This window comes from Corvus kubaryi, unplaced genomic scaffold, assembly GCF_017639235.1.
Source record: "Corvus kubaryi isolate FWS band 111438036 unplaced genomic scaffold, C.kubaryi_AGA036_p1.0 37391, whole genome shotgun sequence".
In the NCBI taxonomy this organism is placed as follows: Eukaryota; Metazoa; Chordata; class Aves; order Passeriformes; family Corvidae; genus Corvus; species Corvus kubaryi.
The window spans coordinates 6,339,900-6,358,534 of NW_024581130.1; the positions used below are offsets into that span (position 1 = coordinate 6,339,900).

Sequence of the window (18,635 nt, forward strand, 5' to 3'; positions counted from 1 at the left end):
CTTCACGAAATGCTGTCCTTCTATTTATTACTCCTATCCCTTAATTATAATAGAACAGGAACCTGCAAATCAGAATGCTTGACAGAGTGAGTTATACTTCCTCTTCTCCATACAACACTCTGCATTAAGGACCCCTCATTTCTGGTGCAACAGCCATCCAATTCACAGTATTTTTAAAAGGTCTGACTTTCATCATGTATATTTTTTGATACAAAATTTTACACACACAAGTTAATTGCAGACATAGTTTTGCTCTATTCAGCAATCATTTTGAAGTCCATTTTAGAATTATCAGTTGACCTATTACTTGTTGTCTTTGCAATCAAGTAACTAATGCTAGGTGACCAAATTTCAGAGATCTGATCCAAACACTGTTATTATCCAGCTCATTAGTATTTTCAAGGGTATACCACGTAAGTCCAAGAGATACCACAAAGAAAATCAAGCTTTTGCTATCAGTGTGCTTGTCACCATGCAGGAGGTCAAGGGAATTGCACTGGCACTGATTAAATGTGAATTAGTGCAGGATTTGCTTTTGTTTCAAATTATAACAAGGGCACGAAAGTACAGGCACAGAAGAAGTATCACAGAATGGTCAAGGTTGGAAGTGACTTTCAGAGTTCATCACCCAAGAAGGGCCACCTGGTTGGCCAGGCCCAGGTCCAGACAGCTTCTGAACACCACCAAGGATGGATATTCCACAACCTCTCTGGGAAACCTGAGACACTGCTCAGTCACCTTCCCAGTGAATCAATGCTCAGGAGGAATCTCTTGTGTTGCAGTTTGTGCTCATTGCATTTGTCCTGTCCCTGGGCACCACTCAAAAGAGCATGGATCCACCTTCTCTACCTCCCCCCTGCAGATAATAAATATCAGTGTATAAACCATGTATGAGATCCCCCACACCATCCCTTCTCCAGGCTGAACAGCCCCAGCTTTCTCAGCCTTTCCTCATGGGAGAGGTACTCCACCTCCTTAATCATCCTAGTTAGTTGCCTTTTACTGGATTCTCTCCAGTACCTTCATCTCTTTTGTACTGAGAAAAAGTACAGAAAAATGATGCAAAAAGTTAATTTGATTCTTAAAAAAAAAGCAATTTCTAATGCTAATTTTGGATGAACAGCTTTAGAAGAATTAGGTTTTTAAATCAGCCTCTGAATAACAGATGAAATCAAGAGAAAAAGTTATTGACAGTCAAATGAGAAGAACATCTACTGTAAAAGATGCTGTACAAAAATGTCCCTTCAGTAGTAATGGATAAGTCTTAGAAGCAGTGGAAGAGTAGTTTAGGCATATATTCATGATAACATTAAGAATAATTATTTAACTTCTTGATACATTTGTCATATTCTTTTAGTCTTCATTCTGTCTCCTCATACAGCTTATTAAAGACAACAAAATCAATTACCTCTGAACCTTCAAAAACCAAAAGTCAAATCCAGTGAAACACATAAGCACAAGTCTAAACTAACTCAAAAGTCCCTCTGTAACTTTGCACATGGACACTTCCATGTTTCACACAAGGACCCAGATCAGTCTGCTGTTTTCAGACATCAGATATGCAAGAAGAGCCTTAATAAATTACTTAACACAGTATGTAATTGCTACTAAGTGGCTAAGTTTTATACAGAGGTTGTTTCACCTCCTTGCGTGTCCTCTCAGCACTTGGGTTTTCACCAATGTGTGCTGTGTATTCTGCTTATTCATTAAATCAAAGCATGTGACTTTTAGAAGATAGGGATCTCTTACTTTTCTGAAGTGCAGGGTTTTGAAAACACAGAACATGTGTTACTCATCAGCAGTAGTAGAAAAGAATATTTGAAATTCTCTCTTTTTTATTTGTCTTTAAGACAACACATGTAAACTTTTTCTCATTTGCTTTGCAACACTCAGATATGCAACAGCAAAAATGTTTTTGGAGTTAGTTACTATTTAACAAATGGCAGATATTAATTCCAAATACTTTAAGAGCAACACATAGCCATAAATAGATTTAAAACTTATGCACAAATATCTGTGACCACAATAAATTCCCTAGGAAAGTTCTGAAACAGCATTAAGCACCGTGGGAACAAGAGAGTACAGGTGGATTCTGAGATCACACGAAACAGGAGGAGTTGTATGTGGCACTTGTTAACAGCAATCAACGTGCAAATTATAGAAATGTTTGTCTTCAGTGCAGCAGTTTAGTGTGGATACTTCCCAGCAGTGCACAAGCAAAGAAGCCTGCTTGCTAAGCTGAATTTATCAACCTCACCCTCAACTACAACAAGGCAATGGAACAGAAATACCCTTGGTCTTCACCTCTACCTTTAGGCAGCTGCTTTCAGTAGGCTCAGATCTAGTTAAGAAAACAAAACAACAAAGGTATTGTGGGCAAGGCTAATATTTATTAAGGCAAATATCTATCATGGGCAAGGCTGATAGATCTTTGCTTGGGGACCTCCACAAAAATACGCATAAATTTCCCACAATAGGTATAGGACTATCAAATTCCAAATTCCACAGGTATCAATGACTCAGAATGATTTCTTCAGTGACCTACATGAATATCACTTCAGTTATTGGGATTTTTTTTCCTTTTTAAAAGAAAAAAAATTGAAGGAATATAAAACATCATTTTAAAAAGGCAACCTGCACCTCAAAAGCTATGTTCTTCCAGTCTGGAAGTTTCCACAATGGATCAGTTTGAATGTGTTTTTATTGTGAGATAGATTCTGAGTGCTTAAATATAAGGAAAAACTCTACAATTGCCCTCTGAGGTCTCCTTTCACAGGAGGACTCAGGCAGTGGAAGTACACATTTGTTTCTATGGAGGTTGATGACCTGGAGCTCTTTACAGGACAAGGAAATTTAACATCCCTATATAAGGCAAGTCAGGGCTGCTTATGCTTTGTTATCAGTGAAAGGCACCTTGTAAGGCAATTCTTCTGCTACTTACTGCTATCATTTTGCTGGAAGACTTATTAAATCAAAATTGAACCTGAAGTGTCTCTACAATCTGTGAAACTACAGAGACTGTTCAATTTCCACAAGTGCTCTAAGAGCCTTCTGGAAAACCAAGCTAAATGTTTAAATCACTAACGTTAGTCTGAATGAATTTGTTAACCTGTTTAATTAAATTAGGCTGCTTTTGTGCCCATAGTTATACACTGAGCATCAAGGAAACATTTCTCTTCTATGCTGCCTACAGCATGCTTAAAGGAAAATCCACATAAGATTGAGGCACAAGGTATTTTTATAGTTTTTCCTTGCTCATCCCTCCTCCACACTGTCCTTCCTTCTTGAAGCACAATAGGCCATCAGTTCAGAGCAACTTACTCTTTTGACACGAGTCTCACTGAGCTGGTCCCACGTGAAAATGTGAAGATAATAGAAAAAGGAACAATAAAAATTAATCTCCCTGTTATAGTCCACAAGGGGGAAGTTTGCACTTGGAGATGCTTCCCTAGCCCTCTCTACATCTTTGCTCCCATTATGGTGCACAAAACTGAAAAACAAGTAAATTTGTGTGTAAATCAGAACGAGGAAAGCCTGACCCTGTAAAGACCTTGTGGTTCAATCTAACAACCAGTTGTTAATGAACCAGGTAATCCCCAACTCCCTATCCTCCTCCCTGCCACTCTCCCCAACAACTCGCTCTTACTTGCTTGCTGACACTGACAAGAACTTTGTGGCCACATGGTCAGTTTATTTATCCATGTCTGAGTTGGCCTGGCCTAGAAATGATTCATTTTGACCCAGATTATCAGGTGGCTCTGGTGACCACAGCCACAGGATTGTGAGAGCAGTGTAAGGGAGGAAGCAGCAATGCATGGCCTCTTCTCTCCAGGAACAGCCCACATCTTTCTTGAGGTTAAGCTAAGCTGGAAACTGTAAATATACCTGAAACATCTGACCTTTTGTCAAAATTTGTTAACATCAACCAATAGACTGAAAACATGACGTAGGAGCCTCAGACATGATCAAAGAATCACAGAATATGCCAAGTTGGAAGAGGATCATGGAGTCCAACTCCTGGCCCTGCACAGGACACTCCAAGAGTCACACCATGTGCCTGAGAGCATTGTCCAAACACTTCTTGAACTCTCTCAGGCTTGGTGTTGTGACTATGTCCCTCAGGAGCCTGTTCAGTGCCCAACCACCCTCTGGGTGAAAAACATTTTCCTAATATCCAAGCTAAACCTCCCCGACAACTTCAGGCCAATCCCTTGGATCCTGTCCCTGGTCACCAGAGTGAGCAGATCGGTACCTGCCCCTCCTCTTCCCTTCACAAGGAAATTGCAGACTGTGATGAGGTCTCCCCTCAGTCTCCTCTTCTCCAGGCTGAACAGAACAAGTGACCTCAGCTGCTCCTGACACAGCTTCCCCTCATGGCCCTTCACCATCAGGAATGCAGAGGTTGCATCAGGCTAACAACGTTTCGTGAAAAAAAAAAAGTGAAAGATTATTTTGCTGTCCCAGGACAGTAGGAAAACCAGACTACAGATTGAAACTGCACATCACTGCTGGCTGGCCTGACTTTTTAAAGAAATCTAACAAGATAGGAACTTCTTGATACTTAACTGTTTGAATAAGAACATTAAGAAATACGTATTTCTTGCTGCATGAAAAGGAAGTTTCCATCACTAAGAAATGAAAAAAAACAAAAAAAAACCAAAAAAAAACCCCTGACTTTTAAAGACTAACAGGTTTGGGTTTCTCAAATCATAATAGTATGACTAAGTGACCAATTTCCCTCAGGAAAGGGAGCAGAAATGAGACCTAATTTTTGAATGGCCATAGTTAGCAGTACCTGAAAAGCGCATGAAAAGCCTAAATTGGGAATACTGTCAGTTGCTTCACAGGTAACAAAAAACATACACATTCATTAAGACTGAAAGGAAAGCCACGGAATATCATCAAAAACAGGAAAGAAATTAAGTTTTGGTTAATAATTTTTTCTAAACTAGCCAGAGCATTTTCTGGAGCAGTTAATTTCTGGGTCACTGAAAACATAACTTGCTTTTATTTTCAGCAGATGTTGTTTAGTTGTTCTGAATCTCACTATTTTGAAATTCAAGGAAAAACAGCAATCTGGCTTCCAAAACTCTTAGACAAGTTTCAGTGTCATGAAATTTGTGATTCTTTAGCTTTGACTTTTCACTTTTGACTTTTGAATCAACAGCCTACAACCAATTCAATATTTAAAGAGTTCTTCTGCAAAGACAGACTGCAGATACTCTTACTGTATTTAATTTTAATGAAAGACAATGTTCTCAGTGCAATTTATTAATTCCAGTAGTTGAGCCTTTAGGAAAAACACCCAAATCACAAAACTTGTGATCAGAACTGAAAAGAACACGTACAGGTTTGAGGGGTTTTAAAATACTTGGTTTTATAAATGCTTCCACAAAGAAAGTACAAGTTGACAACATCAAAGTTTTTACGTCATCACAGTCAAATCACTAGAGGGAGACTGAACTGATTACAAAGGCTATCTATCCCAAAAGTTGGGCAACTTTGGATATTGGGTTTTTACCACATGTTAGAGAGAACTGATCCCTGAAACTGCTTCCAGACCACCTGCATTTGCATAGGAAATTAAGGTTTCTTTCAAAGTAACTTGAACCTCCCTGAAAATATCCTTCCTGTGAGTTCTATAAGCTGTTACACTTTATTTTTAAGTTACACCTCATAGAGACAATATATTAATTATCCTGGATCCAACTGTTTGGAATGGGGAAAGGAAAATGCTACTGCCACTTCAAAATACTGAAAAATCTCCTTTCAAGACCTATATATTCCTAAATGCCCAGTCACTGTTGCAGGCAGTCAATAAAAATGCCTTGCCTGGACAGAACCCTCAGCTCCAAAGCTCTTTAACCAGAGATGATGTTAAGAACCCTTATTGCTGAAACCCAGGCGGGTTTGTTTTGTTTTCTTTCTTCTAGAAACAATATTTTTTCCCCTATCATAAAACACAATAAAATACATTCTAATCAAAAAGATACACAGCTTCTTCACCCTTTCTTTCACAACATAAAATAAACATAGTGCTTTCTTTTTGCTAAAAGATGAAAAAACATGTATAATATATCTAACTTCTTCAGGATGGGAAAGGTAGTCTTTTCCTAAACTTCAGCAATGTCAGCAGCCTCTGTCAAGAGATGGCCAAATTGATTTTTCAGGGGTCAAAGGTTGTGTTTGAGATGTGTAGGTAAATTTACAATAAAGTCTGTGCATGATCAACGAAGCACCTGTAATAGAGCCCACTAATCACTGCTGGCTGAAGGTAAATTGAAATACATTGCTGCATTTCCAAAACACTTGTCAGTGTTTTATCCACCACAATATGCCAAAAACAGCTTTTAAAAATGTAGAAATGCCAAGTGATAGAAGAGCCACCAGAGGGAGTGTCTCTAGCTCCGTAAATGTGATCCAACCCAACAGAGCCTGGCCAGGAGTTTGACACACTTGGACATTACCATACTTTAATGCACAAATTTGCAGGGTTCAAGGTGCAATCCAGGCTTCACTCTGACCTTTGTATATACAATCTTAAGGCGTTTGGGAAATCAGATTTCATTTATTTTTTCCCTTCCTGTAAAAGCAGGAAGATAGAACCCTCCATCATGTATTTATCCTTTCCTAATACAAACCTTCAAATCTTTAGAAGCAGTGCTACAACAAATGGTGCTTGTATATCAAAAAAGCTATAAACAGCTGAGATTGCCATGGCAACACCTCGGCTCCCCAATTTACATAAATCCTGGGTAACATTCTGACAAATCCCAAAAGAAGAATTTCAAAGGTAGCAAAGGTAGGACTTTTTGCCAAAAGTGATCTTGGGACAGCTGTGCACAAGGAACAACTGGAATTATTACTACTCATGCCCGTCCCACTGGTGAAGTGAAGCCATTCAATCTCTGCTGAAGGCACCACTGGCTGGCATTTACGACATTACAGCATAAATGTTAAATGCTGCAATTACATTTTACGCTGTTTATAATCCTTGTGCATCACTTTCATTTTCTGTTCTAATTCTCACACCCAGAGCTTCATTTTATTTTTAAAGACAAGGCTATCAATGGCATTTTCACAAATGTTTCAGCCACTCAAGTTCTTCTCTGGAAAAGTCCTATACCAAAGAGTTTCTTTTTCCTCTCTATCTTCCAAGAAAACCCCATATGGTCTAGACAGTAATTCCAAAAGGGGGGTTCAGGGTTTGCTGCTATAACTGAAACACAAGCTTGATTCTTGACAAATTCTGCTTTCCAGAATTTTTGATTTTGTTACTATATAAGACATCACTCATATTCCTTTAGTCATAACAGCAGTCATACACCCCACATGATGGGTGTCCTAGAGAACAGAGACCAACAAGCTTAAAAATTCTGTAGAAAATCAGATGGTACCTGCACATAAGATGAAGAGAACATAGGAGTAAGGGGCAATATGCAAAAAGCTTATTAATACAAGGTTTCTTCACTTAATGAATAAATTAGAAGGAACAGACCAATATATGTTAAGTTTCTGTCAAGATCATGAAGGAGATAGTAAAAAAATAATCCCTTACCTGTAATAAAAATGAGAGCAATAAAGATATAGAGTGTGAAAGCTCTCAGATCAAAGATTTATCCCTGGGAACAGCAATAAAACTAGCTACTGAAATTTAATTATGAAAGGGAAACATCTTGGACAGCAAATTTATAGTGAGGTTCCAGCACACTATTTAGGATACAATATTTTGTATCCCATAGAATTATCTCTACTCACCATAAATCAATGGAAGATGAAGTTCATGTAAGACCCAGCAAAGCTAAACAGAAAGCTACCACTGCCTTCCTAGGGTTACAAAGCAAGTCCTTAACTCAAAAGCTTTCCTTTAGATTTAGAGGAAAAGGAACAGCTGCACCTTTTTTCTCCCAACATATTCTCAAATAGTAAAGGAGCGCACGTGAGAGAACTGCTGGCTTCTTTCCTTTTCAAAAGGTCTAATTAAAGCAAAGAACTATGATATAAAAATCAAGGACACCTCACAAACCTACAAAATATGCTGGAAGTTGCAAAGTTTGGTTGTTTTGGGATTTTTTTCTAGGTATTAGAAATGGTGTTTCTTTTTCTGAAGCTTTCACTCTGACCCGTAGCTTTTTCTTCCATGAGTGGCATAATTAAGAAGTGTTGGGTTTCAGAATTCTGCATAGAAATTTGGATTCACATTCACTCCTTTTGGACCTCTTCACTGGTGTTAGAGACTCAAATTATAATTATGTGCATGCTGAAGGAAATCTAAGGCTTTCTGGAAAACTTTTAAGAATGCAAAGGCCTGATTCTGCTCCCTGTTGACTTAGAGGAAAAATTTTATCAACTTTCATTGTGTCTTTGAAATCAGACTTAAAATGAAGACTATTTTGTTCCTACATTACTGATGACTTCCAGCAGCTTAAAACCAAGCCAAACAAAATATCTATAATTTTTAATTAAACCCTACCTAAGCAAAACATCAGTGGCAAAGGGCTAACAAATCTTTGCTTAATAAAACTGGTATTTATTAACAGTTTCTGATTTTGCAGCCTTTCCTTACATATAACCCAGCTTACTAGAGCTTAAGTGCTTCATGAAATCAGACTGGATTTGAGCATATGCTTAAGCAGCATGTTGACACAGGCCTTGGGGATCTCTAAACAGGATTTATTATGGAACAATACATTTATTTCACTTCTGCTGAAGAAAGATTTGTCTGTCGTGGAACACACTTCATTATGATCCACGAGAGGCTTTGGATGGTGTTCTGGTTGCTGTCCCTCCATTCACATCCCTGCTGGATTTCCATCTTATTAAGTTTTCACATTAAACAGTTCCCTAATCCAGTTTAAAGAAATGTAGTGTGAGTGGACAGCAAGACAGTGACTTAAACACTCAATGAGGTGGGGCAAGGAAAGCAGAGCAGCTGTGCAGAATTCAACTGCATCACAATTGACTCATTTTTAGCTACTTTTTATATTCTTTAATTATCCCTTACACTATCATTCTAATTACCCAGCTACATGTCCTCAATGACAAGCACTTATAATCATACAGCTTAATTAAAACATAACTGAAATACCTGTGGTGATAAAAATACCTCCAGGAAAAAAAGAAAAAAAGCCTTGAATGTGAAGGAAGTTCACTTTACATTTGCTACTAGACTCTCTCTCTGCTCTTTGCATCCTCACAGCAGAGTTTACACTGGTGCTCTGCAAGTTAAACTTATATTTGCACTCAGTCACCACAAGGAATTTTAAATAATACTGCTATCCTCCTATGAGGAAAAAAAATCCTGGTGCCAAATTTTTCTGACATTTTATTTAGTCACATATTTTTGTGCATAATCGGACAACAGCTGGTGAAGCCAAGCAATTCAGTAGTAGTATTTCAGAGGTGTTTTGCACAAGTTACACATGGATCATGCAGGGAAGACAACCTTGGGCTGTCCAAAGTATTCAGGCTGATAAACATCTTTATACCATGGCTGGCCCTTCAGAACAAAAATATGTGCTCCCCACATATGGGTCAAGTCCAGCAAAGATGACCAAAGGACTGGAGCATCTCTCCTATTAAGAGAGGCTGTGAGAGCTGGTACTGTTCAGGCTGCAGAAGGCTCAAGAGGGATATTATCAATATGTATAAATGAAGTGATGGAGGCAGAGACCTCTCAGTAGCACAAGTTGAAATACAGAAAATTCCACCTAAACAGAAGTAAAAAACCCTTCGTATTGCATGGTAGACACAGCATAGCCTCAGCAGCCTCTCTCTTCCACAGTATCTAATCAAAGCTGGGTGTCAGCATGGCTTAGCGTCCATCCTTTCAAAGGCATATAATGCTTTCTTTAAAATCTTATGCTGAACTTTCTTTCCTTGAGACTTCTTGTTTTCTCTGTGTCCAGGCAGCTCTGATTCCTGACACATCCTCAGCAGTGTCTCATTCTGAAAATCTAATTAGCAATTCAGATAATACAGGAGAAGGTAGCTGCTATAATTTATAATTTTTACCAGTTGATGGAGTTCCCTACAGATCCTGAGGATGTATCTTAAAGCTGCAGAATACAACAAAAATTTACTATAAATCTGAGAAAAGAGAAACGTAGAGTTTCCAGAAATCAGTGCAGCATTCTTTTTATGCAGTTACTCCAATTTTCAAACTGCATTTTAGCTCTTCACTATTTTATGCATCTGTGCCTTTTCTACTTAAATTATTCAAATTCAGCATTGACTTAGAAGCCCCTCAAAAATCAAGAGTCATTTAATACAGTAGCAGGAACATTGCAGGTTAAACTATGAATATGTATCCTCATAATTTGTTTCATTGCACATGTGGGCGTGCACAGATTTTAAGCCCTATTATAAGACACTAGGAATTTAAATGAAATATTAATTAGAAAGCAATTACTGGATTTAGCAGCAGAGAGTTCTGGACAGGGGTTTGCATTAGGATTTGTTTCTAAGCCACAGGAGAAAAGGGGACTGATGGTGCCATCTGTTGGTCATTTTAAAATGGACATGGTTAATGGCGGTTTGTGGTCTCCCACGCTGGAGGTAACGCCAGAAAGCTTCGCACCTGAGCACTCTTAATTGTGACCCTCACTGTTCTCAGTCCAGGAGCGTGTGCAGAGCACAGTGGAGCCACAACAGCTGGATTCTGAAAATGGCCATGGTAGCACCCGTGGAAATGTTTGTGTTTTGGCTGTTTGCTTCACACTCCTTTTTCCCGTCTCCCTCTTCACACATCCCATTACCTCCTGCACCCTACCTCTATTCACTTCCACACACACTGAGAATCATGTTGGCTCTGGAAGGAAATAAAGTTTTCCTTTGAACAGTTTTGCTTACCAGATTCTCCCAATCACATTTCTGGCCTTCACTCCCTACCAAGCAGGTGTTTTCTTTGTAATGAAGTAGAGGGGATTTTGGGTAATGGAATGGGCTGTCATGAGGCTGCCACAGCAAAATCACTTTCCAAATAGATGTTTTTAATCTTTGCATGAGAGAAAGCTGTGAAGACCTCAGCCAGTAAAGGAACATTCAAATCCAGCCATGGAGCCTGTTGGCACATTGTCATATGCATCATGTCTCACAGAAAGGCAACCATAACCTGATTGCATTTCAGAATTAAATAGAAAAAAGACCATTTGGTTAGCCATGAGAGCATGAGTCATGTCTGTGTCCAGATGCGGACAATGTCAGTACACAACTCAGGAAACCATGAGGAGTAAGGGTGTAGTCAGCACTTCCCACACACTTGCTGAACCCTGTGGACTTGTGGATGTCTTCTGGAGATTTTGATGGGACTTGTCCCACAATACACTTGCCCATCACAAAACAGCTGGCTCCTGACCACTGGGAGTGGTGGTTCACTATCTTCTGTAGGACCAGTCTTTTAAATCCAGAAAGAGATCCATGGGATTGCATCTTACGATGCTCCAGCTCTGGTGCCAGATCACAAGAGACAGCACTGACTGGGCTCTTTAGCCCGAAGTTCTGCACTCACTGCTGTTTTCCCCACATCCCCAGTGAGGAATTAGTTAATTGCCCAGGCCCACAGTGTCCTGCCAGCTGCGGACACAGCAATCTCTTGGCAAGGACTTCCAGGTTGTCAGTGTCCATCAGACAACAGGACATCCAGGATGGAAACATCTCCTGAGGTGAGGGACCTTCCCAGATGAATTGCCAAAGCCTCAGAAGTGTTTCTCCATGCACATCTGTTTGCCCGATGCCAAGGCAGCATCAGAAGGTTGCTGAGTAGCACCGTGGTGCCCTTTGTAAAGATGAAGGAAAAGAAGTACAGCAACAACACAAGGAAGAAAAGAAATAAAATTTGGGTTGCATGGGCATACAACCCACATGCACATATATAATTACAACCAAACATTATTTCTCTCTCACACAGGAATTAAAAGATTAAAGAGCTAATGGATATGCTGGCAGCAAGTAGGAGCAGTAATAGGCTTAGGTAGGATGCTGGGCAACAGCATGATATGAAAACTGAGTGAGGTTCTTTTGTAGATTTAACGTCAAGGACATCACTTTTGTAATGCTTTTACATATTTAGATTTACCATTGGTCTCTGTTCTCTTTTTCCATGCACAATTTTTGCAGCTAAGATATTGACCAAGGGTGTGGACAGGAAGGAGGGCGAAAAGGTGGTGATTGGTAGGGAAATAAAACAGACATTAACAGGTTATGAATTTCATGTCCCCCCACAATTAAAAAGAAAAAAAAAGCTGATTTCTCCACATGTACAATAATTTTTCAGTTACTATTAGTGTGCTTGTCTACACAAAATTAATTCCTTGCAGGGGGAGGGGGAGGAAACCACTCTACAAAACTTCCTCTTCGTATGTATATGAAGTAAATAACTCTAAAATATCACAGTTTTGAATTCTCAACTCAAAATAAATACAACAATCCCTTGCACAAGAAACTGCCAGTGCACTCCACTGTGACAAACTGCAAGAGAGCACAGCAGCATGTTACGCTCCATAACAGCTTTTGGTAAAATCATCAAAGGACATAAATGACTGGAAAAGTATTTTCATAGTTTCACCAAATTTGGTTTGTTCTCCATAAGAATCTGACCTCTTACACTTGCCATAGCAAATGGTACAAAGTATTTTTTTCTTTCTTCAACTTATTTAAATTAGGAGTACCATAATTGAAGAGGGTGGGGGGCGGAGACAGGGAAGGAAAGGAGCTTTAGGCAATTGAATTTTCCAAAGTGTTTGGAGAGATAATTGGAAAAGGGATTGAAAATGCTGCCAATCACCTTAATGGATGCAAAAATCACAGGAGATACTCCTGTGGGACACCAGGAAAGAATTTCACTCGATTTGTTTCCACTGAAAAGAAATTTCAGGCTACACCAAAATTTCATTCAACTCCATTTGAATCCATGTCTGCTCCCAATCATACTGCTAATTATTACAATCATTATTATCTTCTAGTGCACAGGAAAACATTAAAATGTAAACACAAACCCACTCTGAATGAAAACACTTCAAGAATTCTGTAGTGTGAAAACTTCCCTGATGTGGAGACAAACAAATCACTGCACTCAAAAAAAAAAAATAGTGGTAAAAGAGATTGCCTGTATTATTTCACTATTTCTTTACAATTTTTCCCTCAGATCCATGGTGTAAAACTGTTCCAAGTCTTTGGTCAATCTTCACTTTTCCAGTGTCTAGAGGAGACTTTTCACCAGCTATAGAACCACTATTTTTTCTTGCATCTCTGCATACACTGAAAATAGGGATATGAGGTTCAAACCACCTTACAGATACTACCACATCTTTTGAATTTAATAAAAATCATAGAAATTTTAAGAGGTTTTTTTTCCTTTTAAGCTTTACACGTAGAAAAAAAAAATTGAATTAAGAAAAACAAGTGTGTTAAGCATCTACATAAAATGATTGAGCAATCTATCTTTTACCAATTCACTTCCTTTGCTACACAGTCTACCTTCCCTTACTATTTGGAATTCACCAGTTATATATTTGGGTTAGTGTTCTCCGGCTAAGTACCAAAAAGAAGGAATAAGCATCACAAAGAAATAGACCTTGCACCCTGACTGGTATGTTTTTCAAAACAAATATTATAGAAAACAGGGAAGGAAATGGGTAATATGCTGATCACATCCAGCTGAAACTGTAGGAACTGAACCCAGCAAAGTGGCAGCATGGAAACTTGCATAGAATAACTTAATTTCCAGAAGAGCAGGTGGCTTGCCAGGTATGTACAAGAGTCCTGACTTAAAAGATAGTTTTCTCTAAGCCCTGCTGACAGTTAGCACAAGCCACATGTGTCAGTAAAAGCAAACCATGGCACATCCTGCTCTTTATTCAGCTTCTGTAATCCTGTCTCAAGCCTTAGGTACGCATCAAGAAGAGGAGTGCATTTATATGCCAGACTGACACATTGTACAGGAAAACACTGTACTGAGCTGTCATTCTTCATATGCAGAAATGAAACATGAGATTTACTGCTGCCATCCTCTGTGACCTAGACTAGAGCAACCCCAACAGCAGGTGGTTTAGCTGTTTTGATTTAGCTCTTATCTAGGAAGCTCACATAAACCCCATTTTGCATATCTAAATCTTCAATACAATGGTGCTGAATAAAACTGCAGAGCAAAACAGGGCTCCAGTGCTTGAGCACTGAAAATGCCTGGGCAGAGATGTTATCCAGGATCACAGAAGTTATCGAGGATCACACAAAACCCTGGCAAAGACCAGGCTGTGTGCTTGCTGTCTGACAACAGCACACAAACTGACTGCAGACTAACACATTTCTGAGCTCAGGCAGAAGCTGTTTGGCTGCCACAGAACAAAAAGGCAGAAGCACACATATGTACAAAGAGACCTATAGAAGCACAGAATCCAATCCCCCCTCTCCAATGGCAGTTTGAATGCCATCAGCTTAGTTTAATTTTTAATTAGATTTTACTGTAACAAATACCATCGATTGCGCTGCAGCTTGCATACATGAGTACTGCTGCCAAGACTGCTAATAAAATATTATGTCTTTTCACAATTTCGATAATCACAAATCTGCCCTCTTCTTTCAGCCAAAAACCATTCTTAAAATTTAGAATGAAAGGTTGTTTCAAGTTGATGAAATAGGCAAGATAATTGCAGAAACAGCTCATTTCTCTCAGAGATGATAAAAAGGATACAGTGACCATCCCTCACCCACAAAACCCTATTTATTATTGCTTGGGACATTGGCACAAATTCTGGAGTGCAGCTTTATGATGCTATTTCTTCTTACCATGCTGTTACATCCTCTTTCACACACTGTTTTGAAACATATTCACGCTAGACCCTTTTGTCTTCTACACAGAATATTTATGGAAGATTTTTACTGCAAGTCATAAATTAATTAATAATGGTAGACTGTAATACCGAGAGGCAAAAAGCAGCCCCCGTAAAATACTACCTCCTCAAAGAAGTTAATGCTGCTCTTTTAGTCAAGACACCAACCTGTCAGAGAGGATATTTCTATTCTGAAAGAGATTGCTTAGAGTCCCTATGGGGTTATTTTTATACATTCAGAATCTTCAACATGATGATAAACTCCATAAAGGACATCTGAATCAAAATAAGGAACTAATTTGGATGTGTTATTACCCAGTCACAAAACTGGACCTAACGTCTTTCTTTATGGCAAGGAGAAACTTTGTTTCTGAAGGACTGAAAAAGTTTTGTATAATAACTTTCTGAAGTTGCCATTTTTCAAGTGTCATACAGATCCTTTAGATAAGGACAGTGATTTCCAGATAATAATAGCTACTTCTGTGTCTTTCCTTCAAAGTACACATTGTAGTTGCCCACTAAATGCTGAAGTTGTATACACTCCTCTTTCAGATAACTGTTTAGGACATTTATATTTAGGTGCAAACTATCAGACATTAATTGCTTGATGCAACTTTTAATATTAGGGATATTTTATATGCTGATGCAGAGGGGGTTTTTGGTAATATAATCAGTTATACATGTAAGATGACATCACAATACAAAACACTGATTAACTCATTATATTTAGAACTATATCAGCTTAAAGATTTCTTTTTTTTTTTTCAAATACAAAATGTTTCCTTGAGTTAATGTAACAAAGGAGTTGATTTGGAGTTGTTTGGTTTGTTTGGTGTTTTAGGGAGGTTTTTTGGTTCATTTGTTTTGTTGGTTTTTTTTTAATTTCAATGTTTTTCTGAGGTGATTAATAACTTTTATAACCACTCTTGGGGTTTATGGATGTCTACACAGATCTGCTTTTCTTTAGTGGGATGGAAAACACAAAGAATTCTTTAGTGTTTGATAGTGTCCCACATAACATCCCTGCTTCTAAACTGGAGAGACATGAATTTGGCAGATGGGCTGCTATGCAGATAAGGAATTGGCTGGATGGTTGCACTCAGAGTTGTGGTCAACAGGTTGACGTCCAGGTGTTCTTTACTGTGAGATTGGTGAGGCCCTGGCACAGGCTGCCCAGAGAAGCTGTGGATGCCCATCCCTGAAAGTGTTCAACACCAGGTTGGATGGGGCTTGGAGCAACTTTGGGGAGTGGAAGATGTTCCTGCCCAGGGAGGGGAGGTTGGAATTAGATGATCTTTAAGGTCTCTTCCAACCCAAACCATTCTATGATTCTACATCCAAAAAAACTAGTTAAAATTTTGTGAGATTCACTGCTTTTAAATTAGCTGTAGAACTTCAAGACAAATTAAATCTAGGAATTTTTTTCAATTACAGAAGAATTTTTAAAAATAAACTATTCACTAAATAAAACCTTCACTCTTTTCCAGATGTATTCATTTAGAGGACAAGAGTCTCTTCCAACTTCCACCAATCTAAATTAGAACAACTGAAATTAAACCAAATGGCAGCATTGTAACAATGGCATAAATGAAAAAGGCTGTTAATTTTATTGCCACAGCCTTCAGAAAACTGGAGAAAATACAAGAAAAACAGAATGTGTGAAAAGCCCTGCATAATACTTCATCTTCCCGGCAGCCAAGGGTGCAATCTCAGCAGTGCTCTGAGGAGTGAGCTGTGCATCATCTATTACTCCTGCACTTGAGAAAATCCGTGCATCTCAAATCATGCAGTATCCCAGATGCCAGTGATTAACAGAGGTAACTCTTTTATCCAGACCTCCGTGGGCATGAAAATGTGCACTTGTCTAGGAAAGCTAACTCTGGGCAAACAATTCTATTTCAAGCTGGATGGAGGTAGCACAAGGGTTAAGAAAAACTTTACCAGCCGTTGTATTGGAGCAATCACTGTTATGCCAGTGCTCTGGGCAATGACAATCTGTTAGGTCTTTTCTAAACCCAGTACAAGCATTTGTAATGCAAATGTTAGCACGCTGAATATATCACACTGTTCCTACATCCATTGATACCAGCAAGGGGAGAAATCATGTGGCCCCATCCTCCCTCTGCAGCAGCTTGTTCCCTTTAGCTCTTGTTTACTTCCCCGTGTTTTCTCTAATCTAGTTCTAAATGTCGCTAAGCACAGTGTTTGTTGTTCAGGACTAGTTATAGCATGTTAACCTATTTTCTTCCCTTTCATGTGATTTTTGACATGGTTTTGTTCAGCTGTGTTCGCGGTACCCTGAGTTCAGCACTCTATGAACGACCCCCCTGTTTAGAAATTGGGAACCGGAATAATGGCCAAGAGTTGAGAGAAATTTATGGCTCGATTTCCTTGGAATCTGTACGCTTGGTAAAGTACTTTGAAAAACTGGGAAACCGGGTCTCCAGCTGAGAAAGGTTCAAAGATAAAGAAGAATGGTCTAAAGGAAAATTATTATCATTTGATATTGCCATTCAGTTAGCTGCACAAAATAATAGACATACAGCCTTTTGTGTGCATCACCAACTCATTAGCTCTGGCTCACAACCATTTTCTGTTTAGAAGCCACCATAAGAATTTTACCATAGAAGAGTTGAACACCTTCAGAAACAATTTAAGCCTACCACAGCTTATTTTTCTGACTGACTTCTCATGGATGTGCTAGAAACAGGCCTCAAATTTTTTGACAGATCTGTAGAACAAATTGGAAACAAATTGGAAAGAGTTATCTAAGAATATCTACTTTTTTCCTGACAAAATCACTCCACTTGCAGCTCACCATGCAAATGAACTGGAAGACTTTTTCCAGTTTCCCATCGCCCTTTGTTAAAATAAACAAATACACCTCTCAGGAATAAAAGAAGTGAATCCAGTAACTTATCTTGCAAGAAATTAGCAGAAACAAATATATGACAAAGTACATTAGTCATATTCAACAGCTTAAATCAGTTTTGATGGCCAAAAACAAACAGAAAACTAATTTTTTTACTTATTTCTCCTTTATTTTAAATGCATATTTGAAAACTAGGAACCCACCAAATGTGCAAAGTCACAGCCCTGTTCTGTCAAGGTAGACACATCCATAAGAGCAGTAGGCATGAGATCAAATTTCAGGGTTTTTGCAGAAGTGCTGAGATAGATTCACAGCTTCACACTTCTAGTTCTAGAGAGACAAGAGGATAATGATAAGAAATATGACCTAAACATTACACTGGAGAACCTGCCATGCCATGTCTGTGAGCTGAACAAAACACAAGAAAAAGGTGCTAAGTGGTCTGCACAGAAGGTGAGCTTCCATATAGCTAAAAAGTCTACAAAAACCTCACAGCGAGGGCTAGGAAATACAGCACAGACAAGAAATGCAGGAACTGATCTTGCCCAATCCCAACGCTCAGTAGCAGATGAAATTCCCATGACAAGTGGTGCATTTGCACAGCAGTAGGAACTCACAATCCCTTTGAATTAGCACAGGATTCATTGGACTGACCATTGCAAAAATAAAAAGTGAAACAGCAATGAAAAGCAGAGTTTTACCTGATACAAGAACTTCAATTTTATTTCTACCCCTATGTATTTACTAGTTTAAGAAATCGCTGCTTCTAAACACGAAGACAGAAAGTGTGAAGACTTATGAATACATTTTCAACAGTATCTAGCAGCAGAGCTATACACAAAATCTGAAATATTAAACAGTGAAGGCTAAAGTTAAACTGACATAACCTTCACACACAGACATAAGTAAAGCAGGACAAAGTTTTATCTTTAAAC

At 38.7% G+C, this 18,635-nt stretch overlaps 1 long non-coding RNA gene across 1 annotated transcript in view; it reads right to left on the reverse strand.

The window, feature by feature from the left end:
- Positions 1-18,635, reverse strand: part of LOC121669242 — a 61,846-nt gene that overhangs the window by 29,801 nt on the left and 13,410 nt on the right. The window lies entirely within an intron of this gene.